Consider the following 6,572-nt stretch of genomic DNA (forward strand, 5'->3'; position numbering starts at 1 on the left):
CCCCTTGGCGACAAGCGCGATCTCCGCGGAGAGCACGTCTACTCGCCCAGGGAGAGCACGTCTACTCGCCGAGGGAGAGCACGTCTACTCGCCGAGGGAGAGCACGTCTACTCGCCGAGGGAGAGCACGTCTACTCGCCGAGGGAGAGCACGTCTACTCGCCGAGGGAGAGCACGTCTACTCGCCCAGGGAGAGCACGTCTACTCGCCGAGGGAGAGCACGTCTACTCGCCCAGGGAGAGCACGTCTACTCGACCAGGGAGAGCACGTCTACTCGCCCAGGGAGAGCACGTCTACTCGCCGAGGGAGAGCACGTCTACTCGCCCAGGGAGAGCACGTCTACTCGCCCAGGGAGAGCACGTCTACTCGCCCAGGGAGAGCACGTCTACTCGCCCAGGGAGAGCACGTCTACTCGCCCAGGGAGAGCACGTCTACTCGCCGAGGGAGAGCACGTCTACTCGCCGAGGGAGAGCACGTCTACTCGCCGAGGGAGAGCACGTCTACCTCCCGCCTGAGGGAGAGCACGGGGGGGGGGGGACAAAGACAGGCGGCAGCAGCTTCGGTGAACGTCACCCGGGAGGCGACCGGGGCTGTCCCGGGGCAGTCCCGGGAAGCCGGCGTCCGACACAGGGAACCGTCAGCTGCCGGACCGGGGCGAATCCCCGCGGCCACGGCAGGGGTGGGGGCTCGAAGACAGCCGGCAGCCGCTTCGGTGAACGTCACCCGGGAGGAGACTGGGGCCCTCCCGGGACCGTCCCGGGAAGACGACGTTCGGCACGAGATCCCGGCCGCGGCCGGACCGGCTCGAAGCCTCGCGGTCCCGGCAGCAGCCGGAGCCGCTCGCCGCCTCGGGCTCCCGGCCCCCTACAGATCCGGCGACTCGTTCGCGGGCGGCGGGGGGAGGCAGTGGAGGGGGTGCGGGGAGAAGCGGCAGCGGAGGCGGAGGGGGGGGGGGCTCGAAGACAGCCGGCAGCCGCTTCGGTGAACGTCACCCAGGAGGCGATCGGGGCCGTCCCGGGGCCGTCCCGGGATGCCGGCTTCCGGCACGGGGTCCCGGCCGCGGCCGGACCGGCTCGTATCCCCGCGGCTCCGGCAGGGGGGGGGGGGGCTCGAAGACAGCCGGCAGTCGCCTCGGTGAACGTCACCCGGCCGGCGACCGCGGCCGTTCCGGGGCCGTCCCGGGAAGCCTGCGACAGGCACGGGGGTCCCAGCCGCGGCCGGACCGACTCGAAGCCCCGCGGCCCCGGCACGGGGGAGGCCCAAAGACTGGCGGCAGCCGCTTCGCTGAACGTCACCCGGCCGGCGACCGGGGCCGTCCCGGGGCCGTCCCGGGATGCCGGCATCCGGCACGGGGTCCCGGCCGCGGCCGGAGCGGCACGAATCCCCGCGGTCCCGGCAGCAGCCGGAGCCGCTCGCCGTTCGGGCTCCCGGCACCCTACGGATCCGCCGACTCGTTCGCCGGCGGCGGGGGGAGGCAGTGAAGGAGGTGCGGGCAGAAGCGGCAGCGGAGGCGGAGGGGGGGGGGGGGCTCGAAGACAGCCGGCAGCCGCTTCGGAGAACGTCACCCGGCCGGCGACCGCGGCCGTTCCGGGGCCGTCCCGGGAAGCCTGCGACAGGCACGGGGTCCCGGCCTCGGCCGGACCCGCACTGGGTGCCGCCGCCTCGGGCTCTCGGGACGGTATGGATCCGCCGACTCGTTCGCCGGCGGCGGGGGGAGGCAGTGAAGGAGGTGCGGGCAGAAGCGGCCGCGGAGGCGGAGGAGGGGGGGGGGGCTCGAAGACAGCCGTCAGCCGCTTCGGTGAACGTCACCCGGGAGGCGACCGGGACCGGCCCGGGAAGCCATCGTCCGGCCCCGGATCCCGGCCGCGGCCGGACCGGCTCGAAGCCCCGCGGCCCCGGCACGGGGGAGGCCCAAAGACTGGCGGCAGCCGCTCCGCTGAACGTCACCCGGCCGGCGACCGGGGCCGTCCCGGGGCCGTCCCGGGATGCCGGCTTCCGGCACGGGGTCCCGGCCGCGGCCGGACCGGCTCGAATCCCCGCGGTCCCGGCAGCAGCCGGAGCCGCTCGCCGTTCGGGCTCCCGGCACCCTACGGATCCGCCGACTCGTTCGCCGGCGGCGGGGGGAGGCAGTGGAGGGGGTGCGGGCAGAAGCGGCAGCGGAGGCGGAGGGGGGGAGGCTCGAAGACAGCCGGCAGCCGCTTCGGTGAACGTCACCCGGCCGGCGACCGGGGCCGTCCCGGGGCTGTCCGGGGATGCCGGCTTCCGGCACGGGGTCCCGGCCGCGGCCGGAGCGGCTCGAATCCCCGCGGTCCCGGCAGCAGCCGGAGCCGCTCGCCGTTCGGGCTCCCGGCACCCTACAGATCCGGCGACTCGTTCGCCGGCGGCGGGGGGAGGCAGTGGAGGGGGTGCGGGGAGAAGCGGCAGCGGAGGCGGAGGGGGGGGGGGGGCTCGAAGACAGCCGGCAGCCGCTTCGGTGAACGTCACCCGGGAGGCGACCGGGACCGGCCCGGGAAGCCATCGTCCGGCCCGGGATCCCGGCCGCGGCCGGACCGGCTCGAATCCCCGCGGCCCCGGCACGGGGGAGGCCCAAAGACTGGCGGCAGCCGCTCCGCTGAACGTCACCCGGCCGGCGACCGGGGCCGTCCCGGGGCCGTCCCGGGATGCCGGCTTCCGGCACGGGGTCCCGGCCGCGGCCGGAGCGGCTCGAATCCCCGCGGTCCCGGCAGCAGCCGGAGCCGCTCGCCGTTCGGGCTCCCGGCACCCTACGGATCCGCCGACTCGTTCGCCGGCGGCGGGGGGAGGCAGTGGAGGGGGTGCGGGGAGAAGCGGCAGCGGAGGCGGAGGGGGGGGGGGGGCTCGAAGACAGCCGGCAGCCGCTTCGGTGAACGTCACCCGGCCGGCGACCGGGGCCGTCCCGGGGCCGTCCGGGGATGCCGGCTTCCGGCACGGGGTCCCGGCCGCGGCCGGACCGGCTCGAATCCCCGCGGTCCCGGCAGCAGCCGGAGCCGCTCGCCGTTCGGGCTCCCGGCACCCTACAGATCCGGCGACTCGTTCGCCGGCGGCGGGGGGAGGCAGTGGAGGGGGTGCGGGGAGAAGCGGCAGCGGAGGCGGAGGGGGGGGGGGGGCTCGAAGACAGCCGGCAGCCGCTTCGGTGAACGTCACCCGGGAGGCGACCGGGACCGGCCCGGGAAGCCATCGTCCGGCCCGGGATCCCGGCCGCGGCCGGACCGGCTCGAATCCCCGCGGCCCCGGCACGGGGGAGGCCCAAAGACTGGCGGCAGCCGCTTCGCTGAACGTCACCCGGCCGGCGACCGGGGCCGTCCCGGGGCCGTCCCGGGATGCCGGCTTCCGGCACGGGGTCCCGGCCGCGGCCGGACCGGCTCGAATCCCCGCGGTCCCGGCAGCAGCCGGAGCCGCTCGCCGTTCGGGCTCCCGGCACCCTACAGATCCGGCGACTCGTTCGCGGGCGGCGGGGGGAGGCAGTGGAGGGGGTGCGGGCAGAAGCGGCCGCGGAGGCGGAGGGGGGGGGGGGGCTCGAAGACAGCCGGCAGCCGCTTCGGTGAACGTCACCCGGGAGGCGACCGGGACCGGCCCGGGAAGCCATCGTCCGGCCCCGGATCCCGGCCGCGGCCGGACCGGCTCGAAGCCCCGCGGCCCCGGCACGGGGGAGGCCCAAAGACTGGCGGCAGCCGCTTCGCTGAACGTCACCCGGCCGGCGACCGGGGCCGTCCCGGGGCCGTCCCGGGATGCCGGCTTCCGGCACGGGGTCCCGGCCGCGGCCGGAGCGGCTCGAATCCCCGCGGTCCCGGCAGCAGCCGGAGCCGCTCGCCGTTCGGGCTCCCGGCACCCTACGGATCCGCCGACTCGTTCGCCGGCGGCGGGGGGAGGCAGTGGAGGGGGTGCGGGGAGAAGCGGCAGCGGAGGCGGAGGGGGGGCGGGGGGGACGATAGTGGCGGGGGGCGGGGGGTGCTCGAAGGCAGCCGGCAGCCGGTTCGGTGAACATTCGCCGGGGCGGGGGGGGCGACCTGTCCGTGCCCGGGGCAGCCCCGGGAAGCCGGCAGCCAGCACGGGGTCCCGGCAGCACCTGTTCCCTGCCCTGGGACTTGCCGTGCCCGGCGGCCGGTTGCCGGGTGGGGGGGAGCGATGAGAGGCGGGGCGCAGCGGCCGGGGCAGCGCCGGGCCGCAGCGGGGGGCTGGGCGGGTGGGGTAGGCGTCGAGCGGCAAGCCCTCGGCTGCAGCGAATGTTCGGCGGTGCGGGGCGGGGGGGGGACGGGACGACACGTTGGGGGCGCCGAGTCCGAGCCACCCCCGGCCCCAGGGGCGGCCGGAGGGGGAGGCCGGTGCCTGGCCCTGGGAGCTGCTGGGCGCCGGATGGCCGAGGGTGCGTCAGAAGCCGCCCGAGCGGTCGAGCAGGTCCTCCAGAAAGGCCTAGGGTGGCTTCGAGGGCCCCGGGAGCAGTCGAGGGAGGCCTCCAGGCAGGTCTGGAGTGGATGGGAGGCCTTCCAAAGCAGACAAGGGAGGCTGCCAGCGGGGCCTAGGCTGGCACTGCAGCCTGTAAATGGTTGGGGGGGGGGCCTCTGGTGCGGCCTGGAGTCTCTGGGTGGCGTCCAGAGAGGTGCAAAAGATCCTCTGGTGCGGCCTGTGGTGGCGGAGAAGCCTGCAGAGCGTGCGGGGGAGGCTTCTGGTGCGGCCTGGGGTGGGTCGGAAGCCTGCAGAGCGTGCGGGAGAGGCTTCTGGTGCGGCCTGGGGTGGCTGAGAAGCCTGCAGAGCGTGCGGGAGAGGCTTCTGGTGCGGCCTGGGGTGGCTGAGAAGCCTGCAGAGCGTGCGGGAGAGGCTTCTGTTGGGGCCTGGGGTGGGTCAGAAGCCTACAGAGCGTGCGGGGGAGGCTTCTGGTGCGGCCTGGGGTGGGTCAGAAGCCTACAGAGCGTGCGGGGGAGGCTTCTGGTGCGGCCTGGGGTGGGTCGGAAGCCTGCAGAGCGTGCGGGAGAGGCTTCTGTTGGGGCCTGGGGTGGCTGAGAAGCCTGCAGAGCGTGCGGGGGAGGCTTCTGCTGCGGCCTGGGGTGGCTGAGAAGCCTGCAGAGCGTGCGGGGGAGGCTTCTGCTGCGGCCTGGGGTGGCTGAGAAGCCTGCAGAGCGTGCGGGGGAGGCTTCTGGTGCGGCCTGGGGTGGCTGAGAAGCCTGCAGAGCGTGCGGGGGAGGCTTCTGGTGCGGCCTGGGGTGGGACGGAAGCCTGCAGAGCGTGCGGGAGAGGCTTCTGCTGCGGCCTGGGGTGGGTCGGAAGCCTGCAGAGCGTGCGGGAGAGGCTTCTGTTGGGGCCTGGGGTGGCTGAGAAGCCTGCAGAGCGTGCGGGAGAGGCTTCTGCTGCGGCCTGGGGTGGCTGAGAAGCCTGCAGAGCGTGCGGGAGAGGCTTCTGCTGCGGCCTGGGGTGGCTGAGAAGCCTGCAGAGCGTGCGGGAGAGGCTTCTGTTGGGGCCTGGGGTGGGTCAGAAGCCTACAGAGCGTGCGGGGGAGGCTTCTGGTGCGGCCTGGGGTGGGTCGGAAGCCTGCAGAGCGTGCGGGAGAGGCTTCTGTTGGGGCCTGGGGTGGCTGAGAAGCCTGCAGAGCGTGCGGGGGAGGCTTCTGCTGCGGCCTGGGGTGGCTGAGAAGCCTGCAGAGCGTGCGGGGGAGGCTTCTGCTGCGGCCTGGGGTGGCTGAGAAGCCTGCAGAGCGTGCGGGGGAGGCTTCTGGTGCGGCCTGGGGTGGCTGAGAAGCCTACAGAGCGTGCGGGGGAGGCTTCTGGTGCGGCCTGGGGTGGGTCGGAAGCCTGCAGAGCGTGCGGGAGAGGCTTCTGTTGGGGCCTGGGGTGGCTGAGAAGCCTGCAGAGCGTGCGGGAGAGGCTTCTGCTGCGGCCTGGGGTGGCTGAGAAGCCTGCAGAGCGTGCGGGAGAGGCTTCTGCTGCGGCCTGGGGTGGCTGAGAAGCCTGCAGAGCGTGCGGGAGAGGCTTCTGTTGGGGCCTGGGGTGGGTCAGAAGCCTACAGAGCGTGCGGGGGAGGCTTCTGGTGCGGCCTGGGGTGGGTCGGAAGCCTGCAGAGCGTGCGGGAGAGGCTTCTGTTGGGGCCTGGGGTGGCTGAGAAGCCTGCAGAGCGTGCGGGGGAGGCTTCTGCTGCGGCCTGGGGTGGCTGAGAAGCCTGCAGAGCGTGCGGGGGAGGCTTCTGCTGCGGCCTGGGGTGGCTGAGAAGCCTGCAGAGCGTGCGGGGGAGGCTTCTGGTGCGGCCTGGGGTGGCTGAGAAGCCTACAGAGCGTGCGGGGGAGGCTTCTGGTGCGGCCTGGGGTGGGTCGGAAGCCTGCAGAGCGTGCGGGAGAGGCTTCTGCTGCGGCCTGGGGTGGGTCGGAAGCCTGCAGAGCGTGCGGGAGAGGCTTCTGTTGGGGCCTGGGGTGGCTGAGAAGCCTGCAGAGCGTGCGGGAGAGGCTTCTGCTGCGGCCTGGGGTGGCTGAGAAGCCTGCAGAGCGTGCGGGAGAGGCTTCTGCTGCGGCCTGGGGTGGCTGAGAAGCCTGCAGAGCGTGCGGGAGAGGCTTCTGCTGCGGCCTGGGGTGGCT

Source organism: Melanerpes formicivorus, unplaced genomic scaffold (assembly GCF_026170545.1).
Source record: "Melanerpes formicivorus ecotype bairdi unplaced genomic scaffold, bMelFor1.0.p_v2 SCAF_2323, whole genome shotgun sequence".
Lineage (NCBI taxonomy): Eukaryota > Metazoa > Chordata > Aves > Piciformes > Picidae > Melanerpes > Melanerpes formicivorus.